This window comes from Suricata suricatta, chromosome 3 (assembly GCF_006229205.1).
Source record: "Suricata suricatta isolate VVHF042 chromosome 3, meerkat_22Aug2017_6uvM2_HiC, whole genome shotgun sequence".
In the NCBI taxonomy this organism is placed as follows: domain Eukaryota; kingdom Metazoa; phylum Chordata; class Mammalia; order Carnivora; family Herpestidae; genus Suricata; species Suricata suricatta.
The window spans coordinates 83,078,608-83,103,036 of record NC_043702.1 but is presented as its reverse complement, the minus strand read 5'-3'; the positions used below and the strand labels follow the sequence as shown (position 1 = coordinate 83,103,036).

General features: G+C 38.5%; 1 long non-coding RNA gene across 1 annotated transcript; it reads right to left on the bottom strand.

Annotated features, from left to right (window-relative positions):
• Positions 1-634: 634 nt before the first annotated feature.
• LOC115286518 lies at positions 635-24,429 on the bottom strand. The gene is made up of 2 exons (XR_003906104.1): positions 24,078-24,429; positions 635-870 (listed from the first exon to the last, which is right to left on the bottom strand). It is a non-coding gene; the product is annotated as an uncharacterized LOC115286518 (long non-coding RNA).

Below are 24,429 nucleotides of genomic sequence, written 5' to 3'. Positions count from 1 at the left end.
AAATTGTCACAGACTGAAAAAAAAAAAAAAGAAAACCTGACAGAGCAATTATATACAATATGGGATCCTGGATTGGATCAAGGAAAAAAATGGATGATAGTTAAATATGGACTGTAAGTTTATAAAAAGACACTATACCAGGACGCCTGGGTGGCTCAGTTGGGTAAGCATCCGACCTTCTGCTCAGGTCATGATCTGGCCATTCATGAGTTCGAACCCCCTGTGGATCTCTATGCTGACAGCTCAGAGCCTAGTGCCTGCTTCGAATTCTATGTGTCCCTCTCTCTGTGCCCCTTCTCTGCTCATGCTCGTTCATGCTTTCTCTCTCTCTCTCTCTCACTGTCTCAAAAAAAAATTAAAAAGAAGACACTATGCCAATGTGAATATCCTGGTTTTGATAACTGTACCAAAGTTATGGTTATATAAGGTATTTTTTGCAACTTTTTTGTAAGTCTAAAATTATTTCAAAATAAAATGTTTTGATAAAGAGTACAAAGTCTAATGCACATGATCTTTCATAAATGTTTTGAGTAAAAACAATAATGATTGAGAAGGTACATGAGAAAAGAATACATGCAACCAAGAATTTTAAAGTCTAGTGAATTTGTTATTAAGAAAAGCTGAACTTGTGCTATAGAATGGCATTAATAAATATTTATTGCAAATCTCCATCTCTAGCGATAGAAAAAGAAAGAAATACAGACACTGTGACAGGTTTGGAAGGAAGTTGTGGCATTCCTTTCTTTTCAGAACTTCAACAGGAAATTTTTCTTCCATGGCAGTTTGAGAAATTAACTTTCTGTCATTAGTTCAGATTTCTATTCCCTGTGCTCAGAGCAGTGACTCAAACAGTGGGTGTTCTGTGAAGACCTGTTGAATAAAAAAAAGTAAATATTTTCAGAATGACTTGTGAAATTGCTGTCTTTTATATACATGTGAACTCATTGTGACATATCGTACATCAGTCCAATCTTCAGTACATCTTAACCCTAAATACATAGTATTTCTTCCATTAATTATGGTTATGAGCTATTGCCCAAAACTAAAATGCAAGAAAACTGGAAGCCGTTTCATTTATATTATAAATTATCCCCATAATCTCAATCTATTCATGAGAAAGTCATCCAACAAATCCCCACTGAGGGACACTCTACAAAATGCCTAACCAATACTTCTTAAAACGTCAAGATCATCAAAAATAAGAAAAGTCCGAGAAAGCCTAAGAGCCAAGAGGAAAAGTGGAATCATAGATGGGATTCAGAGAAAAAGGACCTTAGGAAAAAAGTGAAGAAATCTGAATAAACTATGGACTTTAACTAACAGTAATGTACAGTTGACCCTTGAACAACATAGATCTGAACTGAATGGGTCCACTTGTACACAGATTTTTTTTTCAATAAACACAGTACAGTATTGTAAATATATTTTCTTTACAATTTTTCCTAATAACATTTCTTTTCTCTAGCTTACTTTATTATAAGAATATAATATTCTTCATTTCATATGACATACAAAAATATGTGTTAATTGACTATGTTATTAGTAAGGTTTCTGGTTAACAGCAAACTATTGGTAGTTACAGTTGGGGGGAGTCAAAAATTAGATGTGGATTTTTTATTGTGCAGGGTGTTAGCATCCTTAACCCCTTCATTCATTGTTCAAGGGTCAACCATATAAATATTGTCTCATTAACTATAACAAATATATCATCCTAGTGTAAAATGTTAATAATAGGGGAAATGGGTGTGGGATATATGGGAACTTTTCGTATTATTTTTGTAGTCTCTTTGTAAATTTGAAACAATCCCTAAAATAAAGTTTGCTTTAAAAATTTCAATGTAAATATGGGGCTCCTTAGTGGCTCAGTCGCTTAAGCATCCAACTTCAGTTTAGGTCATGGTCTCGCAATTTGTGACATTGAGTCCCACATCGGGCTCTGTGCTGACAGCTTGGAGCCTGGAGCCTGCTTTGGATTCTCTGTCTCCCTCTCTCTCTCTGCCCCATTCCCTGTTCGTGCTCTGTCTATCTCTCTCTCAAAAATAAACATTTTTTAAATTTTTTTAAAAAATAAAGAGTTCAATGTAAATAAAATATTTTTAGTAGTGTCTCCCTCTCTCTACCCCATACCCTGTCTGTGATCTGTCTCTCTCTCTCAAAAATAAATAAACATTTGAATAAATAAATAAATAAATAAAGATTAAAAGTTCAATGTAAATAAAATATTTTAATAAGCCATTTTCATAGACATGTTTTAAACATTTATAACAAATTTCTCTACTTTTTTAAACAGCAGTTTCAAACATAATTTAATCTTTTCCTTAAAACTAGAGTACATCATGAGTATCAGTTTTTATCCATTATTATAATACAATTATTATTTCTTCCTGACAGTCTGAAGCCAGCCAGTGTGCATTTCTACTACATGCTTTAACAACGTACTCTTATTCATATATATAAAACATTTAGAATAGTGCCTGGGGACACCTGGGTGGCTCAATCAGTTAAGCGTCTGACTCTTGATCTCGGCTCAGGTCATGATCTCACGGTTGTGAGTTCGAGCTCCACATCAGAGTCTGTGCTGATGGTGCAGAGCCTGCTTGGGATTCTATTTCTCCTTCTCTCTGCCCCTTCCCACCTTGTTCCTTCTCTCTCTCTCAAAATAAATAAATAAAGATTTCAAAAAAAGAATGGTGCCTGGAACATCAAAAGTTTACAGTCACCTCACTATTATGTGAAGATAATTGTCATTCACTCATGTAGGCAGATTATAAGCTTTGGGTTTTTCTAGTTCAATGATGAACTAACTAGTTGTAATCCATCAGTATTTTGCTCACTTGGTTGCTGTGGTGACCACATATCAACATTAGTCAATGGTCAGTCAAGATAAGAAATTAAGTCTTTGAACATGGAAGAGAGAAGTTAGATGATCCAGCAGGAAATTCCACCTCTGTGTTAGGTCCATCAAGAGACCATGTGGGTCCACCCGTACCCCTCTGCCACACCGCCACATCACACACCACTACCACATCACATGCCGTCTTCTTTCTCTCTATTGACTTGCCCCCATCTTCAGGGGCAAAAATAGACCCAGATGTAAAGTACCAAAGTGAGCTCACAGCTTGTTTGGAAAGGTGACTGTCCAGCTTTCTAAAGTTTCTGTCTACCTCTCAAATGCTTCATGACCAGAAACCCTTGGGTCAGCAGCATGGAGGAGGTCCTGGGTGACTGGTTCGGTCGCTCTGAGGCCACACTTGATTGGAAAAATTCCTTGCCGGATACTTACAACCACTCCCTGCCTGGCTCCGATCCTGCCAATCAAAGATGAGGCAGGCATCTCCTTTTGGCAAGTGGCCAGAGGAGGGTGCTCTGTTGTTAGGGGAAGACCCGCCAGGAAGAGAGGGAAACAGACAAACAGGGATCCTCTGGCTCCCCATCTCCCTTCAAACCTGCAAGTGGAGTTTCTCCTTTTTTGTCTCATCCTGTCACTCTCTAGTCTTTGAACAATAGAGGCAACAATGGTCTTGTCTAAATGATTTCACAGGCTATTATTCAGACACTCAACTTTTAACATTTCAATTTTGTCATTCTGTTTCCACACAAAAGGTGCACTTCTACAGTATAATGTTCTCAGGATTATGTCAATGAGCAGTAATGGCTTTTAACATTAAGTTGATCATTAACAACTACATTATCTGGGGCATAATCAGTACTTCAGCCTTTTGTGAGATTATGACACTACGGAATTTGAAACTAATAGGAGGATGCACTCATAACAACATATAAAAATATTTACACGGTAATCAAAGCTTAGGGAAAAGCACACATCGAAAACAGCATACTGAATAAAAACATACACTTCTTTTTTATTTGCAAAAGGTGAGTCTCTAAGGGAGAAAATAAGTGAGCACTCTCACTTCAAGAGCATTTCTTTGTTTATAGAGGTTTCTGCACTGTATGTAAACTTTCTACATAGGTGTAATTTCAGTGGAGGTTTATGAGAAGGACTTATTCCAAAACTTTGTGAAAAATAGAAAGGGGATTCCTTGTTTTAAGTATCATTGTATCTTTTCAAACTTTCAAACTATTTGGCAAAGGATGTTTATTGGTAATCTTAGGTATTGTTTTTAAAGTTGTTTTCTTCTCCCCGCCCCCACCCCCAGCTCTTCCTTGAGAACTCATTCAGGGAAGAATTGGGTGAATTGTGTATATTTGCCTACAATCCGGTGCTTGCAACCATCCACCATCACAGTGGTGACACCAAATCCTGAAGTCGAGAGACAAGCCCAAGTCTAAATGGACAATGGACATATACACAAGCCCAAGTCTATATGTGATTTTGGATCTTGATTAGAATTCATTAGCTATAAGGAGGAAATGCATTTCACCAAAAAAATCAAGCCAGTTTTCAGATAATCATAAAGAGACACATCTATGCTATTATCATCCTCTGGTAAAGGGATCAAATTTCCAGAAATCAATCTTTTAAGAAATTTCTAAATCCAGAAATAACTTAGTACATAAAGAAATTTATCATAACATCATTTATAACAGTGACTAGCAAACCAACTTAAATATCCAAAAAGAGAGGGATAGTTAAGAAACCGATGGCTACATTTTCACACATGAAAGATGGCAAAGCCTTTTACCCAAAAGAATTAATAAAAATTATTTATAAAATTAAATGAATAAGAACAAATACAAAAACATGGGTGTGTAGGGGTATCAAGCACCACACATAGAAAAAAGGGGGAAGTGGGCTGGAGAAAGAAAATATACCTGGTATTTCAGGTATCTTTTTTCTTAGTGTAGTTTTTCAAAGTAGTAGTTTCTTCTTATTCTTCTCTGTACTTTGCTGCACTTCCAAATCTTCTTCAAAGAGAATACGTTCTTTTCACAATGAAAAAAGGGTGTCTATTTAACTCTGCTATGTAGTCGTCCTTATTGAGATACTGAATCAAATATACTTCCAACAAGAACCATGCACAACAACCATGGTTTTCAGTCTTCCAAACATTGAAAATCAGTCTTTTGATTTGAAAATACAGAAACTTGGGGCGGCTGGGTGTCTCAGTCAGTTAAGTATTCAACTTCAGCTCAGGTCATGATCTCGCAATTCAGTTTGAGGGTTCAAGTTCAGCATTAGGCTCTGTGCTGCCAGCCCAGAGCCTGGAGCCTCCTTCAGATTCTGTGTCTCTTTCTCTCTCTTTCTCTCTCTCTGTGTCTCTCAAAAATGAAATAAACATTAAAAAAAAAAAAAGATTTGGAAATACAGAAAATTTGTGTGGAATACATGTATCATTTCCTGTGACTCCATCCTGGCCCCAAGTCTCCCTTTCTCTGACCGACCTCATCCAAACTGGGAAATCAGTATCGTTTCCAGGTGGAGCTCATTACTCTGTGTGGCGTAAGCTCATTGCCATTCACACTTACCGTTTCTGAGCCCGTCACCCAGCATCAGTACAAGCGGTTTTATTTAAGGAATGGAAGCAGCATATTTTGAGGGAGAGTGGACGGCTTTTATTGCCTCCTTCCAGGAAACAGGCAAACATGCAAGAGAATGTATGTCCTCTGATTGCAGGGAGGGAACCCGATATGACAAGTTGAAGGGTGAGAACGCAGATGGGCAAGAAGGGACTCCTCGGCCCACACTCACTGCTCCAATCAGCGTTCAGCTTGCTGAACTTTGTATAGTCTCCTTCCATCCTTCTCCCTTTTCAAACACCTTATATTATTTCTCCCTCTTGGAGTACTCATTCTTGTCCTGTCACGCTTACTCAAGCCCTGCCTCTATTTTTCTTTTTAAATAGAGCCCATTTAAAAATAATATATATGAGATGATAGATATCTTACTTACAATACTGCCTCAGATCCCAGAGGACTCTTCCCAAGTGTTTCAACTGAAAACCAGTTCAACTCTGCAGTTTTTCTTATTATTTTTCATTCCTCAACTGAGTATTGGAAAAATACTGATGTACAGAAGCATTATGTCCAAATTATATTCATAAAACATGAGTAAGGTTTGTTCTCTTGGACATCTTCTTTAAAGCTTCAAGGCTACAGGAAAATGTTGTGAACTATAAAACATAAGGATAGTGGTCTTACCTGTATCATTCCTCTGAAGCTTTAAGAATTTTCTGGGACACTGGGTGGTTTCGTCATTTGAGTGACCAACTCTTGGTCTCAGCTCAGGTCATAAGCTCATGGTTTGTGGTATCAAGCCCCGCATTGGGCCCTGCACCAACCACATGGCGCCTGCTTGGGATTCTCTCTCTCCCCTCTCCATCTACCCCTCACTAATTCTCTTTCTCTATCTCTCTCAAAATAAATAAACATAAAAAAAGAATTTGTTATATGGATGCACATTTAGCACCATTGCTCTTTTCTGATTTTTAATCTGTATTTCCTTAAAATACGTGGAGAAAAGAAGCTTAGGTTTATCTTTGATATAAGGAAAATATAAATGTACTGAGAAGATATGAGAACAAATCAACGCAGAATCCATGGGTAGCCAGCCTGGCAGAACACAAGTCACTAAGCAGCAACCAGCAGCTTTCTTTGAAGAACAAATCGGTTTTTCTACAGATCAGTTTAATAACTTTCTATGATAGAAGAAAAGGACACATGCACCAACAAGAATTCTTTGATATAAGCTTTATCGTCTTTGGGAAGATTTTGGTCTCTGATTTCTGCAATACTGGTCAGGGCTGTCAACAATCCCATAATGCCTACCAAAAGAGAACCATCTACATTTTTCTGAATGGTCATGCTTTGTGTGCAGATCATGTCTCTTCTGCACACAGAATCTCACTTTCACTGTACAACCTTATGTTACTCAGTATGTTTGTCTTCCTCCCATTCTAAGAAGCTAAGCAGAAAATGTAATACCATGACCTTCTTTCCTTCATGGAGCTATTACACTGTGAGTCAGGTACCATGCTGCGTGAGATTCACTAATGGGGGGAAAAAAGTGCCCTCAGGTTATCTCCAAAGATTACCTCTATGTTTTTTATCTACTGTTGTATGACAAATTGCCCCAAAACTCAGTAGCTTCAAGCAATGGTAAATATTTATCACATCACAAAAGTTTTGTAGGTCAGGACCCAGTAACATCTTAGACTGGCAATTCGAGGCTGAGGTTTCTCATGAGATCGTACTCAAAATAATGACTTGAGTTGCAGTGGCCTGAAGGCTTGACTGAGGCTGAATGGTCCACTTCCAAAGTGGCTCACTCCCATGGCTCACAAATTGGTACTAGTTGTTGATAAAAGGCCCCAATTTCTCTCCATGTGGCTCAATATGGGAACTAGCACTCCTCAAAGACAATGATACAAAAAAAGAAGATAGGAGCCAAGAATTTTATGACCTGGCCTGGGAAGTCACAGATATCATTTCCACTGGATCACATTGGTTCTACAGGATCATCCCTGTCCAGTATGGAAGAGGACTCTACAAGGGCATGACAATAAAAGGAAAGATCCTTGGGGGTATTTTGGTCCTCTTGCCCTTGCTCTTGTAACCTTCCATCAAGTTGTGGAGTTGTTCTTTGACCAATTAGAATCTGGACAGACTTATGACTGTTCTGACCAACTGAATACAGTGGAAGTGAGACAATGCCAGTTCCAGGTTAAGAGTCTTTTTAAAAGACTAGCAGTTTTGAGTCCCTGCCATTTGAAAAAAGTTCAGGTTATGCTGCTAAAAGGATGGCTACATGCATATGTGTTGAGATATCAGGCCTGTGTGCAAACAAGGCCATTCTGGTTGATTTTTTCGAGGCCTCCAGAACCTGCAACCTCGTGAGAAACTCTGATTAACAATCACCAGCTGAGGGGCGCCTGGGTGGCTCAGTAGTCGGTTAAGCATCCAACTTCAGCTCAAGTCATTATCTCCTATTTAATGAGCTCGAGCCCTGCATCGATCTCTCTGCTGTCAGCACAGAGCCTGATGTGAATCCTCTGTCCCCTCTCTCTCTGCCCCTCCCCCACTCATTCTCTCTTCCTCAAAATAAACGTTAAAAAAAAAAAGAATCACTAGAAAGCCCAGCTAACTCATAGAACTATGACACATTATATAATAAATTGGTGTCCTTAGCCATTAGATTTTGAGATGGTTTTTTATGTAATGACAGAAAACCAGAAAAAAAGTTATTTTAGTTTTAGTTACTCATTTTTGGTATTTTATGTACAACCTTTACAACATAAGTTCCACGATAGCAGGAAACATACCTGAATTATTGTGATGGCCTTTTAACTGGCTTTTTACATTACTCTTGCCCGTAACCTTCCAGTCCCCAAAAAGCAGAGTGACCATCATTATAATGTATATTAAAGTCTTTTCGGGGGGAACCTGGGTGACTCAGTCAGTTAAGCCTCAGACTTGGGATCAGGTCATGATCTCATAGCTCATGAGTTTGAGCTCCGTGTCAGGCTCTATGCTGACAACTCAGAGCCTGGAGCCTCCTTTGGATTCTTTGTCTTTATCTCTCTCTGCCCCCCCTCCACTTGCACTCTCTCTCTCTCTTTCTCTCTAAAAAATAAATATAAAACATTAAAAAAATTTTTTAAGTCTTTTCTAATTGCCAAACTAGGATATGTTTGTATTACAGAGTCTATATATCTATTTCATAATATTCATTGGGCTATATTTTTAAATTATAATTTACATAATCACTTTTTTTGAGTTGGTGTCCCTCCCTACATCCTAATGTCTGATAGACAAGGTGCATAAATATCTTCTTCATTAGCTTAGCCTCAGTCTTAAGCACAATGCCTAGAAAACAGTAGGTGTTCCATAAATATTTGTTGAAGGAATCAGTTCCAAAAAAATCTGTACACTTCTCTTGATTTTGTAACAGAAATGTATTTTTTGATACTTTCAGTTTGCTTCTTTGAGTTGCTTCTGGTGGCAAAGAAAAAAATAAAGCCAATCAATGTTTTAGATAATTTTTCACAGGCTTCTAGAAATAAATCATGGAAATAACTACCTGAAATGTGACCTCCTTCAGTCGTTGGCTTAACTTTGGATGCTCTTACAGAAAGCAGAGATCCAGTCAGTCTTTATTAAGACCAGGTCTTCAGATTTTATGTTGTTCATCAACATAGAATAAAAAAATAATTCACCCAATCTCTTTTTCCAGTTCTCATTTGACTTTCTATTAGTACAATACTCTATTTTTATTTAAAAAACTGATTTTCTGCCTTCTCTGTTGCATATTTATATTTATTAACTTATTTAGACTAAGAATAAAAGATTCTCCAACTCTTTCCTTCAGTGACCTTGGAAAGCATAAAGCTTTGGTTAATATAGTTATACCAATCCTAGAAAATCAAAATCACTACCCAAAACTCTTCAACACTAATAAAAAATGGAGCCAGACAGACTGTTAGGTAAAGCATATGCTAATAAAGCACAGAAGTGGTTAAACACAAGGACATTTCCCTGTATAGGAGACCAAAGGCCCAAATATTCAATAACAAAATTTTAGCCATATGTGCACTTATGTAGAACAGATTATTAATGGTTATCCTTCATAAATATAAGAAATGAATTACAATAAATCTGAATAATTTTAGATTATTTTTCTGAAATCACAGCCATTAAGCAGTGATGATCATTCAGTGGAAATTTTCATCAAGATACATGTATGACAAAAATACCAAGTTCATTCTGCAGTGTCAGGTGGAGGCAAATTCTACAAATGCTTATATTCAAAAACATTTTCAGAGTAATTACGTTTTTTGGACAACACTTTTAGCATTCTTTTTTTTTTTCTTACATATGCTTCTAAATCTGTGTTTGGAATCCAAATTTTAAATTTAATTACAAGCAGAAGAATATGCCTACTTAACATCCAATTTAGGCCTAAATTACCCTTAAATTTATAGAGATCCATGGAAGTTTAGGGTTAGAAGTTTTTTAAAGTTTATCTAACCCAGTGGCTTTCAAAGTTTAATGTGCATCAAAGGGCTTCTGGAAACACAGACAGCTGGGTGCCACCCTCAGAGTCTCTGAATCAGTGGATCTGGGGTAAAGCCCAAGAATTTGTTTCTTTAAGGAGTTCCCAGATCATGTTAATGTGACTGGTCCAGGGACCACACTTTGAGGATGGATCACTGATTGAACCCACATTTAAATTTTACAGATAAAGGCATAAAAGCCCAGAAAACCTGAAAGATTGGTTGAATGATTCTGCCACAGTCCATGGCAAAAATGTCAAGAAGAGGCAGAATGAGGATGCGGTGTTTTTAATCCCAGGTAGAGTTTCCTTTGATTCGACATCCCCAGTCCGAGGTCTATTCAGTACCATATGACGTGTTGATGAATACACTACAGAAGAAATAAGTCACAGCTGAGGAAAAGGGAAGGCAACCCCAATACCCTCTCTCCCAGAAGACAACATTAAAGACATGCAGGACCGCACCAAAAATGGCGTGGTTCAGGTATTTCTTTGCGGCCACTCCTCTCCTTTTGAAGTTCCTAGCCCTCTAAACATCTAAGGACTTACTTTGCATTCTTACATTGCAACGTCTTTGTTGATAACTTTTCAGTAATTCCATTACAGCAAATCACAGGGTTGTCAAATCTTCAAGGATCAGAAGATCATGAGTTGACAAGTAGCAGATGCGCAGAAAGACGTTTTAAATAACGTGCATTCATTCCCCATGTGGAGCCACGTAGAATACCTATTACCCCATGATAGTAAAAACCAGCCGCGAAGTAACAAAGAATGGAGTTATGCCACGATATTTACTGTTTCTCCCACTTTTATTCAGTGAAGAATCAAAGAATTCAGAAGAAAGAAAACTCTTAGATTTTCAAACAAGCTGTTTCTGTTTAAGGACAGAAGTTTCTGTTAAAATTTAGTATAATTGTGATGTCACTGAGCACAGCGAAAGCTGCAGGCAAACAGAGCATTCTCATTGTAATACCACTACTGTAGGCATATTTGAAACACTATAGCTTCTTCAGACTATAATTATAACTGTTTGTTGCTTCTGTGGTTTCAAAGATAATAGAAGTTGTTCACAAAATTTACACAACACTGATGTGTTGCATATAAAATGGAGACGGTCACGTGTAAAATATCCCATTATATATTTTCTCATAGACAGAAACAGCTGAGAAACCTACAGACCATCAAATTATGACTGCAGTGTTTCATTACAAGCAATTAGACTCCGGAACCCAAAGGTACAACCAAAATGCTTGGTGTAATTTGGTTAATACCACTGAAGAGCTGGCCCACAGGTGTTTGAGTCTGTAGAAAAGAAAAATTCTAGTGACTACAGGGGCTTGTTACTTTATTGGTAACTGCTTGTATAGGCAGAACATCAAAGGTGGAACTCGGGAGAAAATACATGTTAAGTGAAGTGAGAGATTCAAAATTATATTCATGCTTTCCACTAAATGGCTACCCTCTGTTAGACACAGTCCTTGCCCTCAATGAAATCAAAATCCAGCTGAGAGATGGGCATAAATTCATTCTTTCGTCAAACACCAAGGAGTGCCTTAAAGTGCTCGGTACAACCTGTTAGTAATATTACAGAACACAGTAGCTCACGTGTTCAAAGATCTGGGAAATTAGGAAATTATCTTCAATAAATAACACTGACATAGGTCTAGAATAATTAAGAAGTAGTTTCCATCTAGAAAAGAAAATCATGTGGTGGGAGATAAAATTATGAAAGCCTGAGGTCATATCCCTCAGAAAATTATGCTAAGGAATTTGGGCACTGTTTCCAGATAGTAGGGGCCATTGGGGCTGTTTGAGGGCTATAAAGCAGAGTAATTTCTGAGAAAACTCTTCTGGGAGGCACACCTTAAAAAGTGGACCAAAATAAAAGGTACTTTTTGTACTGCCTGAATGTGCTGTTGTAACAATAGAGGACTAGCCAGGAATCAATTACAAAAAAACAAACAAACAAAAAAAAACCATGGTGCTAAAGAAGTTTGGATGAACATTTAGCTTGAGGCAACTGCTAATTCCTGGTGTCCTAGAACCTAAATTTCAAAGACTCATACTTTAGTGAGTGACATGACACAAATCTGAGGCCAAGGTAGAAATGAGGCATGAACACAACAGAGCAAATAGAAGGAAACAATAAAATAATGGAAAATAACTAAATGAAAGTCAAAATGTAATATGGAGCATCAATATGCAAACTAATAAGGAACAAATCTCTCACAAAAATAGTCAAGAAAAAAAGAATACAAAATATACAATATGAAGACTGAAAGGGGGACTTAATTAGTGATGCAGCACATACTAGAAAAATTATAGAATATTATATCAACTTTATTGCAGTAAACTTGAATGATTCCATGAAACGGAAAAAAAATTTCGAAAAATTCATAACCAAACATACTCCCAAAGACCTAGAAAAATCTGAATCACCTTAGAACCCTCTCAGTAAACTGATAAAGTCATTTAGAATTTCCCACAATGGAAAACACTTCCTTGAAATACTCCTTCTAATGCATTCTACCAAGCTGTCAAGAAGCAGATTATTCCACTTTTTTAGAGATGAAAAGAAGAAGAAATACTATCTAACATATTTGGTGAGACTAGCATATCTCTTACACCAAAACCATGTGGAGTAAGTTTGAAACAGAAAATTATGAGCCAGTCTCACATGAAAAAGGATATTAACAAACTAAATCCAGGGAATATATGAGAAAGAGAGTACATTATTACCCAGTTGTGATTATTGCACAAATCAAAGTTGATTCAACATTAGAAAACTAGGGGATTACTTCATTATACTAAAAGATTAAAGGAAAAAGTCAAAATCACCGCAATAGGTACATACAGCAAAAGCATTCAATATAATGCAGCCACTGTTCAGAATAAAACTCCTAGCAAACCAGGAACACAAGAGATCGTCCTTGACTTAACAATGAATATCCACAAAAGCACCTACAACAAGGATTGTACAGACTATCTTTAAAGTCAGAAATGTGACAGTATTACACTTTTCCACTAATTCTGTTAGGCATTGTACAGGAGATTCTTACAATAAGACAAGGGGGTGGGAATATCTTGTTTAATTTCATTTATATAATACTTTTTTAATAACCAAATTATAGAAATGGAGATCAGACTAGGGTTAGCAGGGGTTATGGAGGAGGTGATGATGAGAGAGAAGTTGAATGCAGCTCTAAAGAAACAACCTGAGGGGCCCTTGGGATAACAGGATTGTCATGTATCTTGACTGTATTGATGTCAATATTCCATTTGTGACACCGTACTATATTTTTGCAAGGTGTTGCCATGGAGGAAAACAGAGTAAAGAATAAATGGGATGTCTGTATTATTTCTGCATTTAAATCTATAATTACCCAGAAAAAAAGTTTAATCAGGGTGATAAAACGCATTTTACATGGAACTTAACAAACTGACTCTACAATGGATATAGAAAAGCAAAGAACCAAGAATAGACTAATGGGCCAGGGACATCAACACAAATGGCGAAGTAGGAACTACAGGGCTCCATCCCTTTACACAAGCAGCTAATGAGCTGGCAAAACCCTCAGCACGAACTCTTGAAGAACCCTGAAATCCAATCAAGAACTTACAACTAGAGGATGATTTTGGTGAAGAAAAAACTGCAGCTTTATAGTGAGAGAGTGCTGTGGCATTTTCCACCCCCGACAATTCAGATCTGTAGTGTGAAGATTGTGGAGCACACGGTCCTCATGCACTTGCTGGAGGGACTGATACTGACCTTATGCTCAAAGAACTGTGCTTTGGGGTCTCCCTTGGAGCTTCCTTAATGACCAGTGTAAAAGCTTCCCTTTGTTTCATGGAATTGGGAGCATTCCCAGGGCTGGGGTGGCTTCCCAGGGAGCTTTTGCAAAACATTTAAAGACTTAGGTACTGGCGGGGGCCTGGGCAAGGGAAAATACTTGGAACAAGCAATTGGAGATAGATTGAGCTGCTAGAAAGGCATAGCATGGAAAAAGAGATAAATACAGGAATAGGGATTTGAACAGCTCCCATGCACACCGGAGTAGGAAGAACGACACATGTATGGCCAGCTTGGGAGATATGTTAGAAAAGACCTCGGAAGACCTAAGCTTTTACTGCCGGCTGGCCTGCAGTCTCCATGTGATGGGAAGTACCGACTAAGGCAGAGGTTTGTTTTTTTTTAAGGCAGAGTTTTGAATAGACTAGTTGAGCACTGAAGGAGTGCCCCAGCACAGAGCCCATTCACAGAGTAATTTGTAATGCATATTTGTCTTGTAACTCCTATTTATTTCTCCTTTTTCCCTATATTATTTTTTTGAAAAAGTTATGTTTTATTTATTAAAAATATTTTAATGTTTATTTATTTTTAAGAGAGAGAGGTGGGAGGCAGAGGTGCAGAGAGAGAGGGAGATGCAGACTCTGAAGCAGGCTCCAGGCTCCAAGCTGTCAGCACAGAGCCTGATGATGTGGGGCTCAAACTCATGAGCTCTGAGATCATGATCTGAGCCCAAGTCGAATGTTTAACCAACTGAGCCTCCAGGTACTCCAAGAGATATTTTTTTAAGGTTATTTATTTTTGAGAGACAGAGAGAGACAGAGTGAAAACAGAGGTGGAGCAGACCGATAGAGACACAGAATCTGAAACAGGCTCCAGGCTCTGAACTGTGAGCACAGAGCCCAACGTGAGGCATGAACTCATGAACCGCGAGATCATGACTTAAGCCAAAGTCAGATGCTTAACCAACTGAGCCATGCAGATGTCCCTTCCCTATATTATTTAGAACACAAATGAAAAAAAAAAGGAATAATTATAAATAACTTTAAAACTAGGTTAAAGGGTGGGAGATGGAGCTATAAAGGAACAAAGTTTTTCTCTACACCTGAAGAATAGTCTGAAGAAATTTTTATCTAAAGAATAGTAACCAGGGGAGGGACCTGACCTATCAGATAGCAAGGCTTATTACAAATCTGTAGTAACTAAGACAGCGTGAGATTAGGTGTATGTGGAGCTAACCCTATAGACCACTGAAACAGGACAGAGATTTCAGAATCCGATTTATACACCTAAATGGCAACTTGATATAGGAACGAACTAGTATTGCAAATCAGTGGCAAAAGAATGCTTTTATCACTGACCTCTGCAAGGACAATTGATGATCCACATGGGGGAAAAAACCACGTGGAGTGTCTTTGAACATAGGAACACTCAATTCAGGATGGCTCATGGACTCACATTGGAAAGTAAGACTTTAAACCTCTAAAAAAGTATATAGGAAAATGCACTTAACACTTCAGGGTAGTAAATAATTTTCAAAGTAAACAAAAACATAAACCAAAATGGGTGAGTGATAAAGGATGGCTGCTGTCAGAATACATTTTGAAAGCCTATGAATTAAAATGAAAATGCCAAACAACCCATAGAAATGGGAAAGAGATATAATTAATAGTTTTTCACAGAAGATGAATGGAGAGTAAGCATAAGAAAAATTTCTCCGTGTCAATGGTAATCAAGGCAATGTGTATTAAAACTATCATGAAATACAGTGTCATGTCCAAGAAGACCAGTTAAAAGTTAAAAATCTGAAAATGCCAGATATTGTTGCTATGTGGACTAAAGATACCTCTCATACACTACTGATGTAGAATAAAGTGGTTAAAACTCCTTTAGAAAACAATTTGGAATTGTACGGTATAGGTGAGTTTGTGCATATCTAACAATACCACTTTTAGATATATGTTCTCAAGAAAATCTTTTTTTTTTTAATTTTGAGAGAACATGAGCAGGGGAGGGGCAGGGAGAGAGAGAGAGAGAGGGAGAAAGAAAGGGAGAGAGAGAGAGAGAGAGAGAGAATCTTATAGAAGCTCCACATTCAATGCAGAGTCCAATGTGGGGCTTGATCCCATGACCCTATGATCATGACCTGAGCCAAAATCAAGAGTCAGACGTTCAACAGACTGAGCCACCCAGTCACCCCTAGAGAAATTCTTAAATATATGAACATGAGAAAGCTTATACAAAAATAATTATACTAAAACTTTTTTTGCAAAAATAAATCAGTCCAAATGCCCAACAACAGTAGAATACACTAAAAAAACAAATTGGAATGTATCTTTGAAATGGAGTACAATACAATAGTGAAACACAAATTACAGATATATTTATCAACATAAATGGATCTCAAAAACATAATGCGAATGAGAATACTGAGTTATAGAATAATACATTATAATTCCCTTTATATAAAATTCAAAAACAGGTAAAATGAAACAACATAGAGACGTAGTTTATATAAATATAAACACATATAATCTTTATATAGGTTAAGAAATACCAAGATGGTAAACTGAGGAAAACAAGGGAATAACTAACATAATTTCAGGATAATGGGTAACTTTGGGGCAGAGAGAGGGGGATGCAATGGGGCAAGAACTCACAAAATGTAGGCTTTCAAAAGAAAAGGTAGTATCTTATTGGAGTGCCTGGGTGGCTCAGTCGGTTGGGCAACTGACTTTTAGTTTCAGCTCAGGTCATGATCTTGTAATTTCGTGAGTCCAAGCTCCAGGTTGGGCTCTGCACTGGCAGTGTGGAGGCTGCTTGGGATTCTCTCTCTCTCTCTTTCTCTGTTCCTCTCCTAGTCACATGGTCTCTATTTCTCTCAAAATAAAGAAATAAACTTTAAAAAAGGGTAGTATCTTCTTAATCTGACTTATGAGCAATGATCGTTTTATTATTTTTTAAATGCTACTTATATGTTATGTACAGTCTTCTAGTGTGCTATATTTCACAATACATAAAACATTGTATTCACAACAAAATACAACACATTTTATTTATAATAAAAAGTAAAAACAGAAAAAAGTCTGAAAAATAGGTCAAGTCCATGCTTTAGAAAGAGTATTCTAGTGGACATGAAGAAAAGAAACATGAAAACGAAAGGCTAGTACTATCTAGGAGGAAGAAAATTAAGTTCTAACCTCAGCAATACCAATCAAGTACAGATTTAAAAGAGAAACCTTGTAAAAAATAAATAAATAAATAATAAGTAGGGAAGAAACCTGTGAACGTACAATTGATAGAACAGATAAGGAGATACATATGTGTTTTGTGCCTGGCTTATTTGTGCTGTGCTTATTTTAAGATGGTGATATGACCAAAGAGTGCTTTGTATAGGGAAAATCTATTTGAAGAGTGGGAGGTAGAATAGGAGTAAACAGTGGAAAGGTAGACCCAAAAGAGAACAATGTCCCCAAAGCCAGGTGAGAAGTTAGAGTTTACATTAGCTAGCTTCAATCACTGTAAAGCATGTTGTGAGGTCATCTGCTAGTATGAAATTTACAGGAATAATTTTCTGGACTTGAAAATGAAAGACTTTGGGGCAGCAGCTATGGGAAATATGCTGAACAGCAATGAAGGGTCAACTGTAGTTGGAAAGGATGAACCTATAGGAGAATCATCTGGCATGATTTGTGACCTGGTCCAGCAACCTTGACTATCACTGAGCAGTTACCAAGATCACAAACATTATCATGTCCAAAACATACAGACTCACACATGCAAACACTAACACGCATGTTCACACATGTTTGGGCTAAGTAATTTGTCAAAAGTTCATCAAGAACCATAGACCACAGCATAGAGGAGACTTCGTTAAATCACTTATACCAGGTAATGTAATTTCCATGGATGAATAAGTATTTCCATCTAGGCACAACTTCTTCAGGATTCTGATTGGACAGCAGTTCCAGGAAAACTTACAAGACGAAAGTTAGTGCAACAAATTACAATCCTCACTGCTTCAGCTGACCCCAAGCCAGTAGCTGTTACTTACCCTCTCTCTCTCGTTATGACCCTCTCCCACCTTTGGTCCAGGTGGCTTGCCTGGTGGTTTAGCCTAGTCCTCATCTCTGAAATCTGTTTCTGTGTCCTTCTCAAGCCACAGTTACCGTACTTGATTTTCACACCAGGCAGGCGAGGTGCACATATTCCCCTTTACATAGCAGCAGGTGTTCCCGCTCATAATCACGGTCAACTACTCCTGCCAGTATGGGACCTCTCCTTCCTTGCTGACCTACTGCCAGGACTTTTAGTTCTATGATCTATGATGAAAGCATCCTTACCTGAGAACAAAGACCTCAGGTTACTGGGTGATGAGAAAGAGGACTACTCCTATTTCCATCCCTAAACTTCCAGACCCATGTATTTTACCTATTGAGTCCACGGTACAATATAATGGTTTTTTATTGTAGTCGAATAGATTATCCTAAAGAATGGGATCCCATACCTTTAGTGCATCATCTCTAAACCAGTCCCTCAGCTTTCCTCCTGTCTTCAAGAAGCCATGCAGTATACGCCACAGTCAAATGCCAGCTGCCATACTTCATTTGTCGTAAAGTGGTCCCTTGTTCCAAGGTAATGTTATGCAAAACCTCCTGTCAATAAGTCAGACACTCAGTGAACCCTTGGATAGTGGTGTTGACCAACAACCAGTAAACAGAAAAAGCAACCTCAAACCTGAACTATGAGTTGATCTCAGTTAAGATGAAACACTGTGCTTTCTATAGTACAAAGAATCTGATGTAGTCAATTCCAGCAAGTAGCTTGTTGGTGTCTGCAAGGTATATTACTGTATCAGGCAGGGTCGACAATACTCAGCCATGATGGAAAATTCTCACTACATGGTCACTGAATGTCCTAAGTTTAGAAGCTCAATTTCCACCAGGGCCCAGTATGATGCAGGAGTTGCCTTTCTCAAATGGCATATAGTTCTCTGTTGCATAATCTGTTCTTGCTCCAAATCCCAAGGGGCTTCTCTGTGACTCATGTATGGGTCCGTACCAGAAGTTCCATATGATGTCTTTCTCTTTCACACATATCTCTAGTACCATGGAATCTGCCATGTCATTAGCCTAAGGAGCAGGCCTGCTTGCACCAGAGTCTAAGACCTACTCAAAGCTAGAATCCTTCTCTGTCATCGAAGAAATGAATTATAGTATTTCCAAGAGCAGGCTATGCCATCTCCAAACTCAAAGATGCCTACCAAATGTGCTTCTCTCTTAGTGGTTGGAAATGCAAGATGCTGTTGGATACTCATCTATCTTGCCTGTAAAAACACCAAATTCTATGAACCATTCACACAGCTTCCTAAGGATCAGTCTCTTCTTCCTGCCATTATGACCTTGCTACTCACCTGGGTAATTGTGCCACCTTGTTTCTGACAGTTGAGTGTTGCTACCTGGCTTCTACTTCTCAGTAATCCTTTCATTCCTACTGTTACCAAGATCAGTTATTTCACAGCATTCCCCTACAGTTATCCCCAGCCTACGGGGACACTCTACCACTGGGCTACTTTTTGTTAAATATTTACTTATTTCTTGAGAGACAGAGAGAGCAAGCGAGAGAGAGAGAGAGAGAGAGGCAGAGAGAGAGGGAGATAGAGAGTCCCAAGCATGTTATGCATTGTCAGCATAGAGCCAGACACCAAGATTATATCTCACAAGTCATGAGATAAGGACCTGAGCCAAAATCAAGAGTCAGGCACTTAACAACTGAGCCACCCAGGCACCCCTACTACAGGCTTCTTAAAGACCCTGATGTCCCCATGACCACCATTAATACATCATTTATTTCCTTGATAAACTGAATGTCCTCGAGCCCTTGTGAAGAACTTCGCCAGTCAATATATTTTTCAGCCTTATGTGCTATGTTCATTGTAGTATGGCTTCTCCTCTGAGCCTTGGAGTCTTTTCCTCCACTGAACTCCATGAAGGTTCTAGGACTTCTGCTTCATTTATTGTAGACAACTGGTCTTACCCAGCTTCCAAAACTATCCCAGCAGTATACTAGAACTGCCCTTCAGACCTGTGCTAGAGTGTTGAACACTGTATCATGGAAGAATGCCCCATATCAACAAATTCTCCCTTGACTGGCTTTTTCTCCCTTGCTTCTCACTTGATCCAACTCTCTAAGGAGCCATTCCCAGGCATACTTTCCCAGCTTTATTTGGAGCATGCTAACAAAGTCTCGCAAATCTCTATCCTTTTTCCAGTCACTCTGTGCTGAGATTTAGCCATTTTTACAGGTATGGGGCCAAAAGAAGAACTGAGGGAAGACCTGAGAAACAAAACCATTGTCTTGTAAGGAGTCTGTCTCATTTGGAGCATCTTCATAGCTTTTGAATGAGTAAAGAATTTCTATTTTCCAACAAGGTGTAAGTCTTCTCTAGAAGGAGAGATCTCCAGGGATTTGGCAGATTGAAAGTCTCAGATTCTCATTTGTTTCTTATTAGGGCCTAAGATTTACAAAGAAGACTTGTCTAGTCTAGGAATTTAGTCTTCCCTAAAATTCAACCCACTTTTACAAATAAATATAGGAAGACTAAGAGTTCTCTAATTGTTGGCTATGTCTAGCCTTCAACTGCAGGAGATGAGAGCCTCAAATGCTCACAGGTGGTCTTCTGACTAACACTTTGCTTTAAGTTGGTAGTTAGTAGATGGGAGTAGGTCATTATTTCTCTTCAGTGAATCAACAGCACTTAGCAATAGCCACCCAGTTCCATAGTCCTTACAGATACTATTTACCCCATTTTTTGCAAATATCTGAGACATTGCATCGATTATTACATTTCCTTCACCTGTACTCCATCCCCATTCACCACAGATTAAAGTCTTAGCAATGGCACTGCCACACTATACCTGGGATGACCAATATTCCCCCTACCACAGTGACTGCCTGTCATCTGACCAACAAGGAATCCAACTTCAGAATTCTGCCCTTAGAGTTGTTTTCTTTCGACTATCTTAGAGTTTGTGTCCTAGAAGCAACCTAAGAAAGGGATTCTTATTCAGGTTATTTATTGAGACAGGCAGGGCAGGGCAGCAGGAAGAACCAAAAGAGGATGTGGTGTTGGCTTCATTCTGTTTCCATAAGAAGCCCTGGAGCAGAAATTGTACTGCAGAGTTGGTCACAGCTTGAAGCAAAAAGTTCACAGTTTTGTTCCCTTGTGTCAGACTGTCAATGTCTATAGTCCATCACAGGGGGCAGTGTTGAAGCTGGATGTGTAGCCTTCCTGGGTGAGGCCCCTCCTGGTCAAAGGTAATTCTGCGGAGAGGGGGCAGCTGTGGATGGTAATCAGCCTACACTACAGCAGCTAGGAAATGGATACCTCACAGCATGCAAGAGACCCAACAGCATCCACTAAACTACTATTTCTTAAGATATTCTTAGTGTTCCAAATTACAGTAGCACAGAAGAGCAATTGCATAAAATTAAACCATAAACTTAAAGCCATACAGTGGTGTGTTGGGAGCTGGCGTCTAGCAAACCACAAGAGTAGACTTTACACATCTCTTTCCAATTCAGCATTCATTGATGTCATGTTGGTATCTCAAGATTGTCTATGGTGGGAATATTTACACCATGGAAACAGGCAGAGGCTACACACCAGGCCCTTTATCTATCTGTCTGTCTACTATCTATTTATCTATCTATTATCTATCAGGAAAGGATGTCAAGTTGTTAGATATTTACTAGAAGCAGTGCAAGATAAGAATCTTTATTCCTGATTTTAAATATGAGGAAAACAAGCTAAGAAAGAGCAATTAAGTAATAGTTTTAGAATTAAAACCTGTTGTTATCTACTTCATTGTCACAGGAACTGTTAGGTTTAGTTCGACACACATTTACTGAGTGACAACCATGTGTGGGCACCGTTGTCACTAAGATACATTATCAGTCCACAAAGGAAATGGGATGGAAGTGCAATCTTCAGAAAACAAAGATGGCATCTTAAAACTTTGAATCACTTCAAGTTGTTTTCACATTTTTGAGACTTTAATACTGTTCTAAAGGTTTTTCTCTTTCAAATTCACAAAATGAGGATTAAAAACTTGACTCCCAATGCTTCCATTTATGAGATATATACTTTTGAAATGCGCAAAGATTAATACAAATGAATGAATTGTTAATAAGAAAGTCAATAGTAGGGGTAACAGTCCTGTTTCAAATGGCTGAAGGAGCAGATCCCTTAGAGTAAAGTTGAGGGGTGACTCTACTATCCTTTCAATTGAGTCAAGACCACTTTTGTTGTGGTGTTTCAAGTGAGTTGGAACAACTTTGAGCTTTTATTTTAACACGTGATGTTTTCATGTGATCAGAATGCTTCTGGCCCTGGAGAAACAAGCAACATTTCTCTCTTCCAACATCTGACTCCATAATGTTTTGAGAGCCAGAACTAGAGTTGTTCTGAAGGAAGTGTTTCAAAATTAAGGCAGCTCCTGCTGCTCGTGGTATACGCATCTTCTCATGTCCTTTCAGGAAAGGTCGATTAGCCCAGTGCCTTCCTCTCTTTGGATGATTGCTGGTTTGCCAGTTTTACGACTCTCATATTTCAAATCTTCCCTTCTGTTCCTCCCTCTCTTTTTGTCACACCTTTGTCCATAACCCACTCCCTATCTGTCCTAGGAACGCCACTTCATTTTTCAACCCAGCTACACGTGCTTGCTCCTCTTGCTACTATTTCTGGCAGAATAGTACATTATGGTCACACTGTCATTGGTCTTCAGAGCCACAAACAATCCTGGCTTTGGAAAGCAAGGATGCTCTGATGGAAGGGGGGAAATTAAAAGATGGCTTTCTATGGCCACAGTGAAAGGTATAATCACAGCAACAGGGACAGTCATAATACTGGTAAATGTACCAATCTGAGCACCTTAATGGTTCTTTGAGAAACCAATTCATGTGTATGTACAAAGACTCACACACTTGCACACCCATGCACACATACGTATGCACACACCCCGTATGATTACATATCATTTTCTTAACTGAACGTGACAAAGGCAGCAGTATTCTTCAAAGGGTTTGCTCTTTCTGGGCAAAGTTTTGTAAGACTGCTATCGGGGAAGGTTGCATATGTCAGACAAAGAAAAAATTGCTTGTTCCAAGAATTGGCTGAACGATTTCATGTTGTTGAATTTCATCCATTAACACATGGACTTAGATCCTAACAATGACTGACAGACATTTGGAAAGCAAAGGTAAAAGTTGACCTACAGACAGGTCAAATTTGCCATATGCTTGCTGTCACCATTAACGGTTTGTAGACTGTCCTAATTTATGCTTCAGCGGGCTAAGCTGATATATTTTAAAGAGAGGGAATACCTGTTCCTTTTTCAAATAAGGCATTTTATTTGAAAGGCATTTTATTGATTTATTGTTTTTGTTGATTATGACAACATAATCAATGATTAAAGATAAATTTAATATAGTTCAAATGGGATGAAATGGTTTTTTTGCACCCTAGAACTGATCGCAAATGTTTCTACCTGCCTCACTGATGAGATTCTTCAACAATATTCATCAGGTTCAATTCCAGAAATATAAAGGACTTCCTTCAACATCACCTAACAGAAGTTTTAAAGGGAATTTCTTGGTGCTTAGAAATCACTACAGTTGAAATTGTAGGCTTGTAAATAAGAGACTACAAGTATTCAGTTTTCATCCCAACTTTCACCCTTTTGGAAAAGAAGTTTATTACCCTCTCGTGTGTTTAAATAACCAAACATCCCATTAACTAGCTGCCCTTTCTTTCAGTTCTTGAAACTCCATTTCTCAGCCACCAGGATTGCTGGAAGGGAGTTCTGATGGGAGGGAGGGGAGAAAGAGGTCCGTGTGAGTTGTTTTAGAATGTGGCATGTCAGTGCAAACCTACTCACCCTTCCCCTTCGTGTACTTACGGATGGGTCTTCAACTTTTCCAGTTTCAATCAGATAGCCCAGATGGTCATGCTCATAATAAAAATGTTATTAAAGCCTGTGTAAATAAACTAATTAAGAGATTTACTAATTAATTTTTAAAATATTCTAGATTCTGAACAAGGGTTATAGACTGTGTCATACAATCATTCTCCTTTCTGTTTTTAACATAGTTTTTGGTACGTGGTAATATTCAATAAATAAATTTTAATGAGTTAGTTAAAACAGTTATTTATAAGTCATAATATGTACTCTGCTTCAAAAGGTGCCACGCTTATGTCAAAATATTCTAAAACAATTAAACCAACATCTAAACCATATAACCATTCATTGTTTTATGATAAAATATTCGGTTGCTTACATCTTAACAAATGTCACCTTTCAAAGATCTCTTCTGAGGACAGTGAATTCATGAATCGGGAAAACAAGAAACAACTCGCAGTGGGACACAGAAATGAACCATGGAGAGAAAATACAAACGGTGTGACTGCGGGCTCCTGCTGGTCGTCACACCGAGGGACAGTCCTTGGATCTATTTTCCAAAAGGACCCACAACTGGCCCATCACCATCTCGCCGGGCTGTCACGGCAGGCCCTCCTTGGCTGTAGCGTGTCACCCCGAGGAGGGGGAAGGCCGCACCGCGCCGTCTGCGCCCCGCAAGCCCGCGGTTCTGGTGCGGCGCAGGCCTGGGCAGCTGGCGGCCTTCCGCAGGG